Here is a 22,910-nt window from a genome sequence, read left to right as displayed (position 1 = left end):
ACAAAAACAAAAACAAATCCCTATTTATGATCATACCTAAAACTCTCACTCTTCAAACAGATATGATACATCCATGTACTGGACTACCAGACAGCCATCAAAAGGAATGAGGACGGACTCTATATAGTGCTATAAGGTGATCGCCAGGGGCTCCTGGGGCTCAGCTGGTTAAGCGTCTGCTGGCGGCTCAGCTCATGATCTCGGGGTCCTGGGATCGAGCCCCACATCAGACTCCTGGCTCAGCAGAGTCTGCTTCTCCTTCTGCCCTTCACCCCATTCCTGCTTTCTTTCTCTTTCTCGCTTTCAAATAAATAAATAAATAAATAAAATATTTTTAAAAAAGATGATCTCCAATATAAATACATGCATGAGTTTTCTTATATATTTTTTAAATTAACGATATAGATAAAACTGATTACCTAGAAGGGGAGTAAGAAAATACAAAGAAAGGTACCTTATTTCGAAGTAACATAAATGTTTTATATATAATCAAGACAAAACTAAACCAAAATGTTCAAATTCTAAATACTAAAAAACAAATGAAACAAATGGACCTGACTATATAACAAGATGGCAGAAAAATGATACAAGTAGATTTAGTTCAAGTACTATAGAACATAATACTCTGTAAACCCTGGCAGGACAGAGGCCAAAATAGCTGTTTTTAGGAGCCATATTAGTGGTACTGGTTTAAATATATAAATATATATTAAGATAAAAACCATATAATAGTTCTATATGCATTTTATATATTTATATATTTCTATCTTACGTTTCATTTATATAGTCTATATTATTTTAATATATTCATATTACACTTATATTTAATAAAACAGAACATTATAAATGTATTTAAAAAAAAGTTTTTGTAAAAGCCAACTTAAAAAGGCTCCTTTGGCCAAGACCATCTGAGCATCATAATAAGAGTAAAAACTGCAATGTAGTCAACATACGAAATAAAATATTTAAATCCATAAGCTCAATGGCATTTAAAAAAAATCCTCATTGGTCTACTTCTCCAAGACTCTAGGAAACAACCAGTAACTTTGAAAACTGGTAAATAAAGGAGTGAATCAAGTATTCAGTATGCCTTTCCTATGCAAACTGTGTAACCAAGTATCAGAATAACCAAGTATCTCATGAGGGAAGTTTCTCTCCACAGATCCTAAATAAAGCCCTGACATATTTGGGATAGCAACATCTTGAATGTTCTCACGGAAATAAGAGATCTAGGCAATGGTCAGCAGTCACCTAATATCACAACAAGAGACAATTAAAAAGGGTACTTCTTCATGGAGTACTTAAGCACCTCCTTATGAAATATTCTGTTACCCACACACCCAAAATAAAGTAAGAAAAACCTGAATTAGATCAAGCTCTCAGATAGAACTACTGATCTGCAAGAAAGAGAGGCTCTTTACTGTAGGGATGCAATTAACACAACAGACTGAGGAAACCTCACATGGCAAATAAACTAACTGGGAAAAAATGAAGTAAAGAGGTAGAAGAGTAAGATGTATACCAACCAACCAAATGTATGGATTTTGTTTCGATTTTGCAGAAACGTTATTTATGAGCAAATGAGGAAAACTTAAACTAAATGATTATTTAGTGATATTAAGAAATTATCATCATAATCTCATATCCATTAAAATGTTCACTACCCTCCCCCAAGAAAAAGAAAAAAAAGGACAAAGAACACCACAGAAAATAACAAAGTATTGGAAAAAAATGTAGAGAAAGATAAATCAGAACCCCTGTGCACTTTGGTGGGAATGGAAAATAGCGCAACCACTCTGGAAAACCGTGTGCAGGTTCACCTATGATCCAGCAGTCTCATTTCTGGGTTTATTATACCCAAAAGAAGTGAAAGCAGAATTCTGAAGAAATATTTGTACACGCAAGTTCACTGCAGCATTATTCATAACAGCCAAAGATGGAAGCAACGGAAATGTTCACTGACAAATCGATAAAGAAAATACAGTATATGCATATAATGGAATACTCAACCTTTAGAAAGAAAGAAATCGTGTCACATGCAGCATGTCACAAAACTGATGAACCCAGAAGACATTACACGAATAAGCCAGTGACAAGACAAAGACTGTAGGATTCCACTTACACTGTGTAAAGTAGCTAACACAATCAAACTCATAAAACCAAAACTAAAATAAAATGGTTGTTGCCAGTTGCTGTTAAAAGGGGGAAATGGGGGTATTTGTTTTATAAGATGAAAAAGTTCTTCTAAGATGAAAAAGTGTACATCTGAAAATGTTTAAGGTAACACATTTTATGGTTTTTACTATAATTTTTCAGAACTATATTTAAATCCGCTTTTTAAATTAAAAAAATGCCAATTTTTAAAGTGTGATAATGGTATTGTGGTATATATATTTTTAAACAGTCTGTATCTTGCATAGACACACATACTTACATAGATTATGAATGAAATCATATGCTACATGTACTAGCTCTAAAATAACTGGGGGGGAAAGGGTGGAGGGAAACATGAGAACCAGGTGGTTAAAAATGAAACAAATTGGTGGCTACTGCAGCTGGGACAGAGCTGGGTCAGAGTTCATGATGCTAGTCTGTCTTCTTCAGTGTATGTTTGAAAACGTGCACAATATAAAAAGCTCAAATAATAACATACACTTGTTGGCCAATGTGTTTTATGAATACCATGAGATATTTACAGAAAATAGTACACAACATTTATTTAGGAAAGTAGCTGTAAATCATAATGACGTAAGGTGCAATTGGAGTTAAAATAACTTGTATCTAGGCAAGTAAAGAGTAAGTAAAAAAGACTATTACAAATCCCTCATCCTTATTTATATCACAAAGTTGAGAGTAGGGACATTCCCCAGGGCTAGGTATACATTCCCACAAAGCATTCCTTTATGGCATTTTCAGGGGAAAAAACACAAGATACTACATAGCACAGGTTTAACTAAAAACTGGGCATTTGTCAGGTTCATGAGAAAACTCCCACTGTGAACCAACACCTACAAATGTACTAGCACATCAGGCAAATGTATACAAATGGCTGTGGTGTCCTCAGCTGTTACAATCTTGGCCTTCTTCATCTCTAACACTGACACTCATTTAGAACTAACATATATGAGCATAAATCTCTGCGATCATGACATAAAAATGATTTCAGGACTTGTCAACAAAACTGGCAAATGTGTTGGAAATCATCTGATATGAAATACCGGTAGTCTATGAGCTGTTCCAAAGACAACACAATGTGTAGTCTCTGCGAGGGGGACCCTGAAAAATTTACTTGAAGATAAGCAGCTCCGGGAGGGAGCCAGCTGCGCTGCACCTGCACCTCAGGTGCCCACTGGCCTGCACCATGGGTTCTCATGGGTGACCTGCCACCAACAGTTAAGGCTCCAACCGTCAAGAGAACCAACAGGTTTCAAATGTGAACTTTAAACACAAAGCCGGGAGCAGGTAACCCCAAGGATGGAGCTGATTTACCAGCAGAGCTGTTTCTTGCATAAGAAACTGGAACACTCCAGAGCAAACAGCAGATTCAGCAACGGTCACTGAGTCGCCCAAGCACCCTGAAGAGGCCAGCGAGGGCTCCTAAGTTAATGAAGAGCCTCGGCATCCTGCCTGCTGGGTAGGGCCGCACCAAAAATTCTTAATTTCCTTAACATTTTCCATTAACTGCTGAGAAAGAACGGGAAAGGGGAGAGGAAACCTTCTTACCAACATACTGAAAAGTCCATCTCCAAAATGAATCATTTCCTAGGAATATGTTCAGAGAGAACTCATCTCACCCACTTATCCTGGTTCTAGTTAATTTTTAGTAGCTTTAGTTTCAGACTGATTTCCCACCAAGTTCTATGAGCCTTTATCGGCTTCTACAGCTACCTGATTTAATGTGGAAAATAAGAATGTGATTAAGTAATTTAAAAATCTAATAATGCACTATAAGAAATACTTTGAAATAAATTATTGTTAAGCAACTAATTCTAAAGAACCCAAAAAGTGAAAATTCATTTGTCTACTATTTATTTATTGACTCGACAATACATACCAAGGGCATTAGGTAAGGAATTACTTCTTGTGTGGGAGAATCATGGTGATTTTAGTCAACGGCAGGGAGCTCGCTTAGGCTACAGGAGAATAAACCTTAGAAACGGAGTCCGGTTGTGTCATCTAATTTTACAGGAGTCCTTGCCAGTCGCCCAGGGCACCTGCAGAAGGGAGGGCGGCCTCAGCCCCCGTGCGGACTCTTGCTCCAGAGGAAGGCGGCTAAGACGGGCGCGTTAAGAGGGAGGACGGGGGATCCCTGGGTGGCGCAGCGGTTTGGCGCCTGCCTTTGGCCCAGGGCAAGATCCTGGAGACCCGGGATCGAATCCCACGTCGGGCTCCCAGTGCATGGAGCCTGCTTCTCCCTCTGCCTGTGTCTCTGCCTCTCTCTCTCTCTCTCTGTGTGACTATCATAAATAAATAAAAATTTAAAAAAAAAAAAAAAGAGGGAGGACGGTTCTCCTGAAAATCGTTCCTTCGCTAAAAGCAGGATCTTAGCCGTTTAACTGCCCATGGTCTATAAACGTTAAGATAAATACAATACGCAAAAGGGCCGTTTTAGTGAGGTGACTGACAAGCACAAGAGCTGTTACTGATGCTGCAGCCTAAGTCTAACAAGAAGGTTCTAGTCGCGAAACGGAGCCGGCTGCTTCAGGCCTGGGGTCGAGCCCCGGGGCAGCGCCCTCGCCCGGCGGCGGGCTAAGCGGGGGCCTAAGCCGCGGGTGCCGGGGTCTCCGAGGGAAGGGGCCCCTCTTCCTTTTCTAACTCAAGCCAAGAATTACCTTAGGGACCTTACACGGCACATGCTGTCAAGCGCGTCCCTCTACTCTGGGAGCACAGACGCATTTCGCCAAACCGTGAGAAACTACAGGTTCTTCACAGGCGCCCACAGCAAGGAAGGAGCGACCGCAGAGCGACCGCCGACCGGGTGGCAGCTTACCGTTGGCGGGGCATTGAGCCGGGGACGCGGCTGGGGTCCGGGCCGCCCGTCACGGCTGCTGACGCTGAGGAAAAGGAAAGTAAGCTATTCAGTGCGCCCTCCGCCAGGCGGCCGGCCCGCCGCCGCTCACCTCCCCGGCGGGGCACGACGTGACTCCCGGCGCCGCGCCGGCGCCACGGGGCCCAGGGCCGGGCTCGCTGCCCGCAGGGACCGCACGAGCTCACGGCCCGGGGCCCAGGAGCCGCCACCGCGGCCCCGAGCTCCGGGGCACAGGCCTCGCCCGCCGTCCCAAGCCTGAGTCCCAGGCCGACCCCGGGACCCGTGGGGGCCGAGGTGGCCATGGAGGCCGAGGGGGCCGAGGGGGCGAGGGGGCTGTGGGGGCTGGGGGCCGTGGTGGCCAAGGTGGCCATGGAGGCCGAGGGGGCTGTGGGGGCCGAGGGGGCTGTGGGGGCCGAGGTGGCCATGGAGGCCGAGGGGCCGAGGGGGCTGTGGGGGCTGGGGGCTGTGGGGGCCGTGGTGGCCGAGGTGGCCATGGAGGCCGAGGGGGCTGTGGGGGCCGAGGGGGCCGTGGGGGCCGTGGTGGCCATGGAGGCCGAGGCGGCCGTGGGGGCTGTGGGGGCCGAGGGGGCCATGGTGGCCGAGGTGGCCGTGGGGGCCGAGGGGGCCGAGGGGGCCGTGGGGGCCGAGGGGGCCGAGGGGTCCGTGGGGGCCGAGGGGGCCGAGGGGGCCGAAGGGGCCGAGGGGGCCATGGTGGCCGAGGTGGCCGTGGGGGCCGAGGGGGCCGAGGGGGCCGTGGGGGCCGAGGGGGCCGTGGCGGCCGAGGCCCCGAGAAGGGGGCTGCAGGGCTTCACCTGCTACCCCGACCCGGTGAATTCAGGGAGCAGACCCGAGAGCGAGCACTAAGCACACGCGGAATCGCGGGGCTTTGCTCCCGTCGCACGCTCATGGCCAGCTCAGGGCCAGGCCCCGCCGGAGCACCGAGCACCGAGCACCGCGCACCGCCGCAGGGTCCCCAGGCATCGGCTCCTCCTCCGGGACGGGAGCCCAAGGCCTGGGAACCACAGCGGCGCTCAGGGAGCAGGGCGCCCGCCGAGCCGACCGGCCGCGGGGCGCCGGGACACGGCAGCGCACAGCCCTTCTCGTACCTACTGCAGACCCGCTCCGGGGACATCACGACGGAGGCCGAACAACAACCAGGGCGCCGCCAGGCTCTGCTTACCTCCGGGCCATCTGTCACAGACATCGATTGTTCCAGCATACAGATTTCATGAATCTCTGAGCTATAAGCTATACAGGGCCACTTGTTATCCAAAAATCAGCGGAGTGCCCGTGTATCAGAGACAAGTTCTGGCACATGCATTCATCCTATTTATTTATGAATGATTAGCATGTGCTCCTGAATTACATACATTTTACAACGCAGAAAACACAAGTAAAAAACAAAGATGTGTGCCTTTATGTCAAATACTCTTCTTGATAATCTCTTATATTCTTAACCATCTTCTAAAATGATTCAATTGTGGCAGGTGAAAACCTCATTTTACTAACTTGAGTATTCGCTCTACCATTATCTTGTTTCCTATTCTTATTTATATTCTTATATTCAGGGTTTTTTTTTTGTAGGAATCTTTAAATTATTAGTCTGTTTTGTGGGGTCTAGTTGAAACTAGATCATATAAGCCATAAATCTACATAATCAAGCACAAGTAAACTTATAAAACTAAGCCAGACACATGGCAGTTGCCAGAAACGGAGCAAAGGACTTGGGAGTGCTCCTACTACTTTGTGGAGCTCCCACTCCTCCAAATCCCTTTATGTGCCCCCTGAGACACGACTTCCTGACATCAGGGCTGAATAAGGGTGCAAATTTGAACCCCTATGTTAAATATCAGTAACATTTAATTTTTAAAAATATAAAAAACCTAAACAGACTAAAAGCTCTGTACCCCAATGGATACTTGCTTTCAACTACCAGGATGTGCACACAAACCTCAACACAGAAACTCACACAAATCTTACTGCCTTTGGAAGATTCTAAATTAGATCACTGCAGTTGCTGGTCTTTCTTGTTCCTCCCCTGCTTGGTTCTCTTCTCTTACTTTTCTGTGATTACCGAATCTTTCTTTCATCACACTCCTGGAGGTTTCTAATCTCAGTTTTCTCTGGTTAGCCTTTCTCTAGTTTTGTTTTCTTCATTGATTCATTTGGCTTTTCTTTTTAGATTATACCTCCTATAGGGAAAGGGTCGTAATAGTAATTTAATAAACACTTAAGTAGTTAAAAAAAATATCTGATCCTAGGATTCAAAGGGTGAATAAATCGGTGGAAAATAGTATGTCAACAGGTATGCCATTTGCACATACAATATAATCTGAAAAACTGAGGAATTCCTTTCAAAAAATTTTATTTCTTTAATCCAGAGAGAGAGAGAGAGAGAGAGAACACACACGAGCCTGCCTGTGAGCATGAGTGGGGAGAGAGGCCGTGGGAGAGAATCCCAAGCAGACTCCCCACTGAGCAGGAGCTCGACGTGGGGCTCCATCTCACCACCCTGCGATCATGACCTGAGCCAAAACCAAGAGTCGGACGATGCTTAACCAACTGGGCCACCCAGGAACTCCTAAATGGAGGAGTTTCTAATATACATATATATAATATTGTAAAATATAATTATAAATAAATGTGTATATATATATTTAATAAACAAATGCTGGGCCATATTTTGGATTCTATATTAGCTGCTTTCCTAGGCAAATCCTTTAGCCATACCTTGGCCACTGTGGAGTGTGTTTATAAAGCATACCACACAACTCTTCAGCTTATAAAATGAATTATCTGAATTTTAAAAGATAGAATTATATATTCTACAAAAGAATTACAGAAATCTAAAGTGTATTTAAGATAATCTCATAGAACGTATATTAAAACTACTTGTACTAAAGTAATTCAAGTTGTCCTAAAGAATCAAAATGCGTATCCTTTACTCTTGCCTCTACAATCTCACTTGCCAAACATCTCCCACTCTTGCCATGGCCTGTCACCAGTCCCCCTGTTCTCTGCACACGCTGGCTGCCATGACATACCCAATCATCGACCAGGAATTTCCTCCTACTATCGTTCTGGCCACAAACCTATCCCATCTCTTTCAAGGTTCAGCCCAAATGAGCTTCCGCCCTTGATTTTTCACCCCACTGCCCAATGAGACGAAATGAGCCTCCTTTATTCCTCCTCCTGTAGTGCCTTATTCTCTTATCAGGTCTCCCCTACCAGACTTCCAGAGACTTGTTCGTTCACCTTGCTCGTCCACAAGAGAACTAAGAGAATGAAGAATAGTGCACAGAATGTACACAGTCCTTAAGATCCATATGTACTGTAATATTCATAATATAATGCGGGAATAGGTACGTACATATTTGAAAATAAAACACAAGAGACTGTTACAGCATCAATAAATCAAACTGGTAAGGGTGAACAACTTAAAGGTGGATTTTCATTTTAAAAATGTTTAGGAGGGCCTAGCTATAACCAGTATTTTTAGTACCACTTCCAGGAAGTGGCAAATAAAGGCTGATATTTTGACATTAAAAGAAAACTCAAGTGCATGTGATCAATTATATTATAAAATTAGTGTGAAAGGATCACCGACTTTGTATAATACTACATCAACTAAATCCATTTGCATTACTTTTTGTGATGCAATCAAGGTTTGCGGGCTTTGGTTTTGTATCCAAATAAAAAGCTTTGCTTTTACAATCTATATTTCAGAACATTTTACCTGAAGTAGATGAAGTATTAATTTTAGAATAGGATTTCAGCATAGAAATAGACACTGCTAACTCAGCAGACATCTTCTAAAATCTACCACCTACACATAATTAGGAGAATTTGTTTTTTAAGATGCAAAGATCCTTTAAAATTCAAAATTACTAACCTGCAGTCTCTAGAGGTAAATTTACTTGATTTATAGATTTCCTGAAAAGCTAATGGATTGTGGGTTCTTTCCCTTCGGGAAAGGTGCAAACAAAACAAAAATGTGCTTATAATCTTAAAGTAGCAACATAACCTAATCTAGAACCTAGCTGCCAGAAACAAATTCAAGAAATTGTACCTGGTATCCTTAAAAAAAAATAGAAATTACAAATGAATTTAAATTTAAAGAACTGGGGAAAATCATCCCAAGAATTAAGAGAAAAACGTAATGATCCCAACATAATTAATCAGCTCAGAAAGATATTAAATGAACTTCTTGGCAAAAGAAAAGTCACAGATAAAGAGCAAATTAAAGTGCTTAGCACATGAGTGAAAACACAACAAACAGTGATTACTTGTAAGTGGAACAATAAAAGAAGAAAAATATTTGTAAAACAAAAGAGTTTTGACTGAATCGTCTCAATTCCATTGATCCGTTTCACAAAAGACTTTATTAGCTGTCTTCTTCCACATGGCAATTTCTAATAACATACCAAGCATTCATCAAGGCCTAAATTAGCATCTAGATGTCTGTACTCTCCTCTCCCCATTTTGCTTCCCACCCAATCACATACACAGATAATATTCCAGGAATGCAGATGATGCCGCTCGCGGAAAGGGGGAAAGAGCTTAACAGAGGAAGTATCCTAAGGAGACCAACTCTGAGATCAAATTGAAAAGCAGCTCAAACAGCTCCATCAATGGCTATAATTTTCCACTTCCCTTTATTATTTAGGTAACTCAGGATAAATGGATTCAAAAGCTGTATATTATGATCCCAGTTTCCTAAAAATCAGATACATTCAATACCACAAAACCACATCGAAAACAATTTAAACACGCACTGGTGTCTAATCCTCCTCCTCCTACTTACTTCAGTTGAGTTAGTTTCATTGGTAGCATTATGTGCGGCTGAATTCTGTATTAAATTTATACCAAAAAAAAAAAAAATTGTCTAAAAATAAGACAAATAAGCTATCAAGTACCCTGAAATTTGCCTGTCAGAGACTAAGTGATGCAATTAAAGACAATAAAAAATACAAATTCTCTTATATAAGCCACAGAGCGTTTAAAATTAAAGTTTGGTTTGGGCAGTTTCAAGTGTTACTGAAAGTCAAATTTATTTTTTAGGCACTACATCTACCCATCAAAAGTTTCCAGTTCACTAACTTTCAAAATGTTAAGAGAATCTGAAGGTGTGAAAGGCTTAGACTCAAACTTGAGTTGTGATACTAGAAAGGTGATATAAAAACATATGGATCAATATACACTATTGTCAGTTGCTTTAAAGACAAAAGTGGTATCAACAAAGTATAATTTCCTTTTTCAAAAAAAAAAAACAAGTACTAAATTAATGGTGCAACTTATAATCTGTGATGCCTTAGAAATAATAGATCTGACACTGTTTTCTTCTTAACACAAAGCTGATAATAGCTCATCTTTTTACTTTTTAAGTAGTTTGGGAGAAAGAAACAAGCAGAGGGGTGGGTGATAGAAGGCAACGGGAATAGCATCGGGACCGGAGAAATAACAGGATGCAAAGAAAAATCAAACTTTGCCTACACCAAATCGGCCTATGACCACACAGGCAGGTAGGTACCTTAGCACTTAACAAGTCAGAAGAAAAAGCTGATATAATTCCTACATTGTATTAGGTTTCTCACTCTTCCCAAGGGTTGAATATTTGATCAAGACACCAAGAATTTGAACAGCTAATTAGTATAACACAGAAATCATTCTGCTGAACAATATATTCCCAGCAGAAATGAAACAGTTCTGCTAGGGATGTTGGGTTTTTGATTAACTGTCCTACAGAAATACCTTTCCAGACTCCAGATTCTAATACAGTGGGCCCCTCACTCAGATTTAATTGGTCTAGAGTAGAATCTGCACATCAGTTGCATGAAAAGCTCCCCCAGGTAATTCTAGTGGGCGTTAAAAACCACTGGAAAGGGCAGGATGGAGAGTTTTACTACTCAGATTCCAATAAATAATCTATTGGGGAGGGCATGAAGGGATCATTTCTTTCAAATATTAGCATTGCAAAGTGACTAGTTCTCAGAACTAGAGTGGGAACTGTACTGTATCAAGTAAATTAAAAGTCTTATTAATTTGATTTTAAGGTTAATGGTAAGAAACAAAAAAATAAACTCAACCTCTCTCCCCAAAAATGAATTGGAAAAGGACGGACAGTAGTGAGGACATCTCAGAAAGAGACCCAGAAAAAGACTACAAACAGAGGAAGGGAAGGATCATTTAAAAGCACAAAAGGAGCAAAGCTGCTACTACATGTGGATAAAGAGTCTCCCAAGTCAGACTCTGCTACAGGTGACAAAATTGTACGTAGTAGGTACATGTTATAGAAAGGTGCTTTTCTCCTGCTCAATATGATGGAAAAGTGTCACACGAATCAAATGAAATGTTCGAGCAAAGCCCGGATCTACCACTCAGCAAGGAAGTCACTGCAGTCGCACATCATAAAGGGTCGCACCTGCGCCCTGTTAAGTCCTTCCAACTCGGCATTCCAGCATATCAGCGGCCACCAGCAGCCTCTGTGGCTCCTCTGTGCCGCTTAGACTCCAGGAGGACAAACGGGGGGGGGGGGGGGGGGGGGTGCTATGGTACAGGGGGAGGAACCTGTACCCTGGAACCACACCGACTGCACTGGACCCCAAGGCTCCGAAAGTGGCTGAGCTAGCCCATCAAAGACACGGGACTTTAACTCCTGGTGCCTCTGTTATGACGTATGGAAAATACACTATTTTAAGAGTTAAATAATTTTTATAAAGTGCTAAACAGTGCCTGGCATAGGATTCACAGGCAATCATTTTAAAACAATATATGCGAGTAAAAGGAGCCCTTCTCCTGGGAAATGACACAGTCCCATACCAGAGAAACGCTTGGCCGACAGGGGTGGCCTGGATGTCACGTTTCTAAAAATGAAGAACATGCCAGCAGAGTATTATTTAAATGAAGATTGTCATTCTGAGTTGCCTGGGTGGCTCAGTTAAGTGTCTGACTCTTGATTTTGGCTCAAGTCATGATCTTGGGACCTGGGAATCTACCCCCCCCCCCCACCCATGGGCTCCTGCTGGGCCTGGAGCCTGCTTGAGATACTCTCTCCCTCTCTGTCTTCCCCTCCCCCCTTCTCCTTCTCAAAAAAAAAAAAAAAAAAGTCATTCTGAAGTCTTTTGAGCACGGAGGAAAAAAATGTATGTACATTAAATTAAATTAGGTTCAGAATTTTAAAGTGTTATATTTCTATCTCCTGCTGAAGGAGGAAAAAGTCACTCCTGTGAGTTTCTACTAAATATTTCTTTACAGATTTTCACATGAAAAACCGAAACTTACAGACTGGTTGCTTTGAGTTCTTATTCAATCCAGGCAGTACCAATAAATGCTTTGACTTCAGTAAATCAAAATCATCATGTAACTACCATGTTTCTATCAAAAACCTGTCAGAAATACTGTCCTTTAAGAAATCAGGGCTATCCTGTCTTTTAACATAATTCATTCTAAACATAGGATAAAATAAGTGATATATTTGTAATTCTAAAAAATGTCAAAATTCGTATCTGACGTTAGCTTGCCAAGTCGGTTTCCATTTAACTTTTTCACCAAATGTAAAATGATACCTTTAAACAAGCAAATATAAGCTGTGCTGTCCACGTGAACCACTGAGGGCACGCAAATACAGGGTAAGAACAGGGACACACAGACAGACATACGTGTGTTTTTCTTAAGTAATTCCATTTACTTACTTCAATACAGAGCACCCCCCTCCTCCCCAGGCCTCGACAGCAACTGTGTGAATCCTGCAAGTGCCTCATCTTTAGCCCTCGCAGCGGGGCGAGAGGCCACAGGCTGGGCCAGCAACTTCTAGGTACTACTGCAAGCCACGTGGTCTCTGTCACAACTACTCAACTCCAGTATTGTAATGCAAAGCAGCCACAGACAATACATGAAGGGTGTGTATTACTTTTTCCAATGAAACTATTTATACACACACACACACACACACACACACACAAACAGGGCAGCAAGCAAAGCACTGTGTTACCTACTGAAATAATTCCCCAAAACACCCAAAATTCTACCGAGCCAGGATGGAGCATTAATTAAGTTTAGATGAGCTAACGATATATTAAAAAAAAAAAAAAAAATCAAACTAAGAAAAACATCATTCAAACATTCTTCACTAAAACTATATAACCATTCTATGGGAAACAAATTTCCTAAGGCATTCAAATACTGTCTTTTTTTTTTTTTTTTTTTTTTTTTAGATTTTATTTATTTATTCATGAGGGAGACAGAGAGAGGCAGAGACACAGGCCAAAGGCGAAGCAGGCTCCATGCAGGGAGCCCGATGCAGGATTTGATCCTGGGACCCCGGGGTCATGACCTGGGCCCAAGGCAGATGCTCAACCGCTGAGCCACCCAGGAGTCCCCAAATATTGTCTTATGTGACACCATACAGAACAATGAAGTCGTTGTGTATGGTGTCAACATTTTTAAAAGTATTAAAATTTCAGTAGTTCACTGTGATCTTCAGACATTGAAAGGACAGTGGAGTAGAATGAAAAGAACAACACGGTTTAAAAGTTCAGTTCTTTCACATTAGATTCGTGCAACCACAAGCATGTCCTCATCTGTAAAAGGAGGCTATCATATAACACCATACTCTGCAGAGACAGTGGATTCGATAGCCTGGTAGGTATGAACACAGACTCCAGTTTATTGTAAAAAAAAACACCACCACCAACCAGAAACTATGATTTAAAAACAAGACAGCACCAATCCTATAAAAGTCCCTAAAGATGCTTTCCCATCTTTATTAATATAATAAAGTAATTAGTATAATTAGAATTATACTAATAAATAGTGGAAATTATAAATATATATATAGTTTAAAAGGACACAGAGGGTTAAGAATAGTACAGTATTAAAAGATTTTAAGAATTAGGTTCTAAGTAAAGAAAAAAAAACTGTTTATGACTTACCATGAGATTATAAAAATAGCAATGGGAAGTATTAAAAAAAAAAAACACCAAAAAACAAACAAACAAAAAAACAAATAACAAAGAGACAGAACAATGAAGGCACAGAGTCACAGACTAGACCTGGAAATGAACCCTCTTCACCAGAGCAAACGGAAGCAAGAAAACATGTTGGCCATAAGTTTTGCCAAACCTAATGTTCAGCAAGTCGTGGGTGAGAAGAAATGAGTTATTATGCATATTTTAAATTAAGAGAAAATGAGCTTGTATTTTAGCTTTCTATCACAGTTGAATGACAGACACCAAAAATCACTTCTATAATGTGAACTAAAGCGTAAGGCGAAAGATTTTTTTTACATTTTTTAACAACTCTAAGTCATAATTAACAGATAAATATGGGGAAAAAAACAAGTAAAACAAAATGTCGATTCTCTTGTCTTTTCCCGTTCTCTAATACCGAAGCAACCAAAGATTCCATCGACAACAAAGGACCCACATTCTAGAAATGAACTGTCTCCATTAGTGAGGCTTCAGTTAATCAAGAAAACAGAAACCAAAAAGCCGATTCTCCTTCAGGAGATTAGGAAACAACATAATTTAAAGCCTCTGCTTTATCTCTCGGCCAAGTCTGATGGCAGGACTGTGACTATCGCTGTTGTTCCTACTGACTCTAAGAGTTGTCCTGCTACAGAGACAACAGACCTGGGGACGAAAGGGGAAAAAAAGTTTTATTAACTTTTCGACTACACTTTGTTAATTTTTAAAGTTAACCCTTTCCTAGTAACACTGGAACAAAACTTAGTAAAACATATCACTAAATAATGATCTTTGCACCCGGGCAGAGTCATTTCCGGCACAATGGAGACTTAACTGTTACACAGAAGGTGACAAGCTCGGAGGAAAGAAAAAGTCCATGTAGGATGAGGGGCTCAGGAGTCTTCTGTGAGGAGGCGGCGGTGCCTCCAGGTTGCAGGAATTAAGGATGGTCAGAACCAGTTTGTACATCAAACAAGAGCTGCAAGACGTGCAAGAGCTACTGGATGTTCTATGTTCTGTACTCAGCAGTCACGTATGAAGATGAGCCTGCCTTACGGTCATGTCCATGGTTTTTGGAAGCCATTACTGGAAAATCCGCATTTACCAAAGAGGTCATTTGTGTTTCAATTTTTCAACACAATTCAATTTGCATTTCTAATTTTTTCTCTAAACTATCTGTTCTTGCCTACACCTCCTGTATGTATTATGAAGCTGTAATTCTAGGACAAATATTAGGCATGATAAATGACAGGTTTATCTAAACATTTAGCATGACAGGGGCACCTGGCTGGCTCAGTCAGTAGACCATGAGACTCCTGATCTCGGTCGGGATCATGGATCTGAGCCCCATGTAAGGCAGAGATTACTTGAAAAAACAATTTTAAACTATAAAGTTTAAAAAATAAATATTTAGCACTATAGTATTTGGAGATCATCATAAATGTTAATTTTATAACTATTGCCCAGAGTCTGTTTAGTCGACTATTTTTCATACAAGCATTCTTGCACAGTAACATTGAAAAGCTTTGAACTTTTTGAAGACACAGGATACACAAACAGAAAACCCCCAAAAACAAATACAGAAAAAATGCCAGTAAAATGGAATGTCTGGTCACTTAAGTTCTACTACAGTTTAGATACAGGCTCAATTTTTAAACATCCAGCAAATGCTTACATTGTGCGTGGTAACTGTATATATTTACCTGCCATCGTTACCTTACAATACTGACCTAGGTAAAAATACAACATCAATGTGGATACAGCCCAAGACTTCCTCAGATGCTTAAGAACCATTGGTCTCCCCCACCCCGACTTGTTCAGTGAGACTAGTTTATGAAAATGCACAAAGCCAGAACTATAAAGATTAGCTGAATTTGTTTCAATATCTTCCACTATAAATTCCTGGAAAAAATTATCTCTGTAACCATGCCTACTGCCATACCTAAAACGTAATTCCGGATTGCAAGGAGTATTGAATGAGAAGGGGGTGGTGATGGGGGAAGAAGAGTAGGGGGAAGGGCAACAAAATCTTAACCTCTTCTTCTTAAGAAGGAATATAAGCCAGAAATTGTTTCAAGAACACTAAGAGGAAAATATCTATCTTTCCTACAAAAAGGATCTAAATCGGTTGTGTGTGACTATTCACTGGCCTCTTGATCTCAAGTCAGGGCTCATCAATCAGATAAAAAGAACTCTGATGACTCAGCCTGGATTAGAGGAGCTCACAAATCCTAAGGCCACAGGGTTTACCCAGAGCTGGAGGGCAGGGGGGAAGGCTATGGGCAGCGCGGCGGGCAGGCGCGTGGGCCCACCAGGCCGTCCAGGAGCTCCTGCCCCCGCCCCTCTGCCTGCCACCTCCGCGTCACTGCTCGGCCACGCGGGGCAGGGGTTCACCACAGGCTGTGGAAGCCACCTTGGCTTAAGGACTCCAAGCTCCACAGAGCGACCAACTTCAGTTTAGGAGTTTCCTGGGCGCAGCTTCCCGGGGACCCAGCCGTCGAGGGGAGGGCTCACTTCTAAGAACATGCCACCCCTTCCCTCTGTACAGGCGCCCAGGCCCGACGCAGTCCACGCATCAGGGGCCACTCGGCCTCACGCCCCTGCCGGCGGGAATCCTGCCGGACACGCCACTCTGTGTTTTAGGTGAAACAGCCAGAAACTGAACGGCGGTTACTTACCCACAGAAGGAGAAACTGTCTGTGAACCCCCTTCCTCACGAACAGCTGGGTCCTCATCCCTACTCTGCCTCTAGGGTGTCCCGGGTCCTGCCTTGGGCCTTAGAGCTTCCACGAGACCAACTCACCTCCTTTAGGTAATGACTGGGTTTGACCGAACTCAAGTGAGAAGTAGGGCAACACGGACAGAAAACCAAACTAACATACGACAAAGTATCTTACAAATAGCCCAGAAAATCTCTTGCGATGACATGAAGGCTAATGAAGCCAAAGCCAAGATGTCTAGTTCAAAAGGAAATTGAGGCCCAGAGGATCGATATTCTTACCAGAAATAACAAAATATGAAACTCTGCACCGCTCGCACCCTTAGGAGCATTTGAACCCAGTGACAAGCTGCCTAGTACTGTGTGTGCTTCACCCAGTTAACGCCCAGAGCAGCTCCCGGCCGAGACCAACCTCAGGAAGCGCTCCCGAAAGAGCTCTAGTAAGCGGCCATCGCATGCAGGGCTGGAGTCCCAACCGCGCTCCTCCCAGGCCTCCGCAGTCTGTTTTCAAAGCTTCTCTGTTTCCAAAAAGTTTCCTTTATTGCAACATGACACAGCTGTTTTTTTAAGATTTTATTTATTTATTCATGAGAGACACCGAGAGCGAGGCAGAGACCCAGGCAGAGGGAGAAGCGGGCTCCCTGCGGGGACCCTCCGTCCGGGTCTCCAGGACCACGTCCTGGGCGGAAGGCGGCGCTGAACCCCTTGAGCTCTAGGTCTGCCCTCTCTCACTGGCACGGGGAGGGAAGTCAGTCCAGCCACCACCATCTGGCACCCACCAGAAGACGGTGTGAGTCCACCAACCAATCAATACTACTGTTCTGCCACCCATCCGTCCCCGGCGCTCACATACAGTGCATCTCCAGCATCTCACACAACTAGTTCCTGAAACACCATGTCGATCCAGGTGTTTAAAAACAGACACACACAGAAATCAGTAACTTCATCGGATGGGAGGTTACACTTTTTAAAACGATGTATCAGTACCCATAAGAAAACATGGAATTTTAAAAAGCATACTCCTCCTCTTCTGGAAGTTTAGGAAAAAGTCCTGGAAGGCACAGAAGCACCACAGCCATTTCTGCTTTTGGCTTAATCTTCATCACCCAAATCAAAGGCCTAGAAGTCATCCCTGACTCTGTCAGCTGGATAATCATTAAACCTGGCCAATTCTATTTCCCAGTATCTCTACAAAGCCTACGGGTTCCTTGTATCTCACCACCCACACTCCTCAGTCTCCTCCCCTACAACTCTGATGAAATCTAAGGCCCAAATTATTTTTAACAGGCCTGCATCCCAAAAGCTGTAATGCAGCGGCATCTGAGTGTCTGAAAATTCAGTTGTCTTTTAAATTTTGAAGTGAAAGAAGCAATAGTAGGTTTCTCTGTCGGGTCACTATTTAATTAGCTCTTTATTCACATTAAAACTATTTAGTTGCCTTCAGCCTCTCTGCTGAGGTACCAGCAATTCTGTTCAAAGCAACAACAGGTCCACCTAAAACTTCCACCTTCTCAGCCTTTCTCGTGGCTAGAGGCAGCCCCGGGGCACGGGGGGGGGGGGGGGGGGGGGGGGGGGGGCACAGGGGAGCCGCGTCAAACAGTCTAGCTGATAAGCTCTAACCAGAAAGGGGCCGGGCAGGAGCTCCCAGCCACCCCAGCCTGAGAGGCTGCCAGGGAAGCTTTTGTTTTCCTGACGACAGGCAGCAGATGCAGCACTTGCTCCTGTCTGAAGCAGCGGCCACTGTTCAACCAAGGCGATGGACGTGAGGCCTGATGGAAGTCCTCCCACTAAGGACAAGGGAATAAAAAATAGCAACTTCCTGAGTCTGGGTTTGTTTAAAATAATGTTTTCAGCTCCTTGAAGCCAACCGGACATCATTCTCCCCAGGGCTGTCTACAGAGCATCTCAAACTCAGTGTGTACACAGCGGATTCATCTCCCGTCTCACACTTGTTCCTCTCCCTAAATTCTGCAGTGCGGGTGGGCTCCATCCTCCCTGCCGCCCGCCCGCACCGGAAACAAGGCTCTTTCTCGTCCCGTCCGGTCCCGTCCGTCCTTCCCACAGCTAATCCGCCATCAAACATCACGACCTCCTCCCTGGGGCCTACCTCATGAGTACGCTTCAGTTCCTACACCTCCACGACTGGATCGGCTGCGTCCTTCAGCCGAATCTGAGATCACCCACAGCCCTCTGAGGCCCAGCGCCACCGCAGGGCAGCCGCCTGCACGTCTATGCCCCTTCGCGAGCAGGCTCCGACCTCGAAGGCCGCCCCATTGGGCCTCGACTCCAGATGCCTCGGCCAAAGCACGCGGACACGGCGTGAATGCGCCCCCCTCCCCGCGGGGCCAGCGGCTGAAATGAAGACCGCGCCGGCGCAGGACTACAGGAACCAAGGACAGGAAAATCGTTGGATCGCTTTCGCTCCCTCACAAAACTTCGGAAGAACAAAGACAGACGTTGGTTTGATGCAAGCCATGTCTAACATTCAGAGTACTGGAAGGATCATTTTTGTTCCAAGGATAAAGAATAGGAACTACGGCCAATTATGTAACAAGCACTTAGCTCTGAAATATTTCATAACCTAAATACGTTGTTGTAATGATCACATCTTTGGTGAAACATTTTAATGCTGTGCCGTTTAAAGCGTACATTCAAATTTAAAAATATAACCGCTGCTCTCGAAGGGCATCGGTTTTGCCTTGTTAGGGCACACAGTTTGATTTTGATCCCACTGATTACGTTAGGCCAGAGGAGAAGAACCGCGAAGGCAAGGCGGGAGGCAACGAGGAGGAGAAGAATCGGCAGCGGACGCTCGCCGAGGAAGGTTTAAGGTTTGCTATTTTCCCTTCATTGTTCTATAGACAAAAGCTGGACTACTTCAAGAAAGCAGACCGCTGACAGCTGGCAGGGAGGATGCCTTTCATCATCAGTGTCTGACCCCAAGGTCCTGGGAGGAAAGACAAAAAAGACAGGCAAATCTGCTCTCCTGGCTCTCTAACCCTGGGGCAAGGACCTCACTAGATGTGGCTACAACGGGGGCCTTCTGCACTTCCAGGTCCCTAGGCTTCGGGGTGGCTACTGTGAAATTACATCCCTGTCTCAGGCCTCCTATCACTTTTACTTTCCGCTTCCCCCCATCCCCAACAACCTGCAGATTTCACATCCTTGCTCTCCTCCAACCACACCACATCTTCTGCTCTTTTCCACATGCATTTAACAATCCTATGCCAGGACATTCATTTGCAAACTTCAGAAAATGCAACGGTCACATACAAATGTCTAGAACTTTACAATTAATTATATTAGTGCATTCACCTATTCAGTAAATATTTACATTGTTTTCCATTCCACAGCTTCATCCACTATTTACCAGATTCTAGGAATTAAGAAACTACACATAGAACTAGAGGACAACCACCTGCAAGAGTGCTGTGACTTCACCGTGACCTACTGAGCACGAGACATGAGGCTCTTAACTAATCTCTCAGCTGTAAAAGGGGGATTTTAACACTATCTACTCACAGAGGGGTACCGTTATGATAACTAAACGAGATAATGCACATCAAGCATGTAACCCTACCTGAAATATAAAAAGCACTTAATTAATGGCAGTCATTATTTTACCAGATTTTGATATGATGGGACATACTGAACTGTCCTTTAATAGAACCACAGACTTGATTAAATAAACTATCAATCAGTACACCTAATCTAAATGTCTAGAGTGCTTGCTTCACTTTGTGTTTTCATGAATGTTAATGAACAGTTTATTTCATAAAACAAAAATGTGAGTTTCTTTTAAACAGACTGCTACTAGCAGTATGATGTATCATGTCTGGATTAAGTAGTAAACATAAAATAAGAAAAAAAAAAAGAATTACTGGACACAAAAGCAGGAGTGGGTCAAGATTTTGCCTCTAAGAAATAATATTCATTTTTAATTAATACCAAAACCAATCATCTATACTGGGTACTCGATCAATCAAATGTCTGTGTTTTAAAGAAATACCAGTCTAATATTATTATTCCTGTACCCTGGCTTCCAAGTAGTAGCTGAGAAGCTACAAAAACTACTGCCTCAAGAGCAACACTGAATTCCTGGGAAAGATACTTTTAGTGATAGCAAATAATGTGTAAATTATTAAGGTTTTCATTAAGCCTTCTCCATAATTACACTGCATTTAAAAATGGTACCTTTATTTTGGTTTTGAATGTCATAAAATTACTGAATATCTGTGTAGCCTGAAATTATTTTTCCTTCTAGATAGAATATCAAAAAATTTTTTAAAGCATTAATAGGAAATAACTTGCAGGTTCCCATCCCAGGAAATTCCTCATAAGGCAATGGACGCTCTCAGTTCTCCCTGATGTTTGCTTCCTTGGACAATTTAATCTGCTCTATAAACTCTATTAATATGCATCTTGTCTAGTGTAGTAATAAAGATGTAAATAATTTGAGTCAGTCTAACTTCTAATTCCACTAGTACAGTGACTAATTTTCTGATTTGAAAGAAGTCAGCAAGTCCCCCTTGGAGCTTCAATAAATTCCACTTTATTTCCATGTTATTGATTGCAAGAAACATACAGTAAAACTAGCTATTTCATTCAAAGGGCAGAGAACCAGTACTGAAGAGCAGAATCGGTTCAGCACAAGGGGAACTATCAACCAAGACCACTGAACATTCTGACCCCATCAATCTGCTGTTTTTCACACTGTGCCAAGTATTAAGCAGTCAGAAACCAGAAGCCTAAGGCCAATGGCCTTTTATATATTTCTTACTATACAGTATGTGAATTTTTAGCTTTCTCCCCCTCCCTCATTTTATCCATGTTCTCAGGCAGAAATTCAGGACATATTGTAGAATGTTTGAGCGAGGACTACCGTTAAGCCACATTCTATGAAACTGGTTCCATTCCAGACCAATATAGAAAGCCTGTTCTTCCAAAAACCATTCAATCTTTTCACTCTCAATGTTCTCAAACATCTAATTCAGAATCTATTTAAGGATCAAAGACTTTACACTATAAAGTGGAAAAGATAATGTAGTTATAACTATACTACACATGCAAAAACAAACTTCTAGAATTGCTTCAAACTCCTAAGTCCCCAAAGAATTCTCTGAATGGAGGTGACCTCTGGGTGGCTCAGCGGTTTGGTGCCTGCCTTCGGCCCAGGGCGTGACCCTGGAGTCCCAGGATCGAGTCCCACAGCGGGCTCCCTGCATGGAGCCTGCTTCCCCCTCTACCTGTGTCTCTGCCTCTCTCTCTGTGTGTCTCTCATGAATAAATAAATAAAATCTTAAAAAAAAAAAAAAAGGAATTCTCTGAATGGAGAATGAATGCCTTGGCAGAGGCTAAATCTCCTTGAAGTCCAACTCTAATTAGAGATATATTCCTAGACTAAGTTTACAAGGAAGACACAGAAATACTAGATTTTTGCTCTAAGTAGATTTAGAATACTACTACCTTGATCCATTTGCTGCTGTAAAATAGTAGGGGGATATATAGAGAGAGAGATCCTAAAGCTCCTAATTTCCTAATAAGAGCATTATGGATACCTTTGGTTCTAGTATTTGGTCTAGTATTTTGGTCTAGTATTTGGTCTGATCCTGGCTTCTGGCACAGAGCTCCTAAATGCCTTAGAATTTGCTGGGTGTTGAGAGTGCCTTTTGTTCCAATGAGGCAACTCTTGGTGGGATCCTGGGTAACTTCAGGATGAGGGCTGGTCACCAAGAAGACAAAGCCATGATTTAAGCTTGGGAACTTTCAGCCCCACCTGCCATCCTTCAGGAAGGGGAGGACTGGGGACTGAGTTCATGACCGATCATGCCCCATATAAAACTCTCAAAAGTATGCAATTCAGAGCTTCCAGACTGCTGACCATATGGAGGTTCTGTGAGGAGAGCACACGCAGCCAGAGCAAGGGAGCCTCCCCCCCCCCAACCTTGCCCCATCCATCTCTTCCACCTGAATGTTCATTCATCATATTATTTTACTATAAATTGGTAAATATAAGTAGTTCCCTGAGTTCTCGCAAATTATCAAACCCAAGGCGGGGGCGGGGGGGGGGGGGGGTCATGGGAACTCCCAACTCATAGTCAGTCACTCAGAAGCAACAACTGGGACTTGCAACTGGCATCTGAAGTAGAGAGTCCTGTGGGATGGAACCCTTAACCCTGTGGGACCGGAGGCTAACTCC

General features: G+C 43.0%; 1 protein-coding gene across 17 annotated transcripts in view; it reads right to left on the bottom strand.

Moving 5' to 3' along the window:
- The window catches only part of TBL1XR1 (TBL1X/Y related 1), a 166,829-nt gene that overhangs the window by 78,426 nt on the left and 65,493 nt on the right, over window positions 1-22,910 (bottom strand). For 4 of the 17 annotated variants that reach the window (XM_072752156.1, XM_072752166.1, XM_072752160.1 and 1 more), the window contains one exon: window positions 4,991-5,054. The exons of the other annotated variants lie outside the window; for them this stretch is intronic. The gene's annotated coding sequence lies outside the window, so the exon portion shown is untranslated. The remainder of the gene's footprint in view (window positions 1-4,990; window positions 5,055-22,910) is intronic. 17 annotated transcript variants of the gene reach the window in all.

This window comes from Vulpes vulpes, chromosome 3 (genome assembly GCF_048418805.1).
Source record: "Vulpes vulpes isolate BD-2025 chromosome 3, VulVul3, whole genome shotgun sequence".
NCBI classification, from domain to species: domain Eukaryota; kingdom Metazoa; phylum Chordata; class Mammalia; order Carnivora; family Canidae; genus Vulpes; species Vulpes vulpes.
Note: the sequence above shows the minus strand (reverse complement) of the source record. Positions and strands in the feature narration are given on the sequence as shown.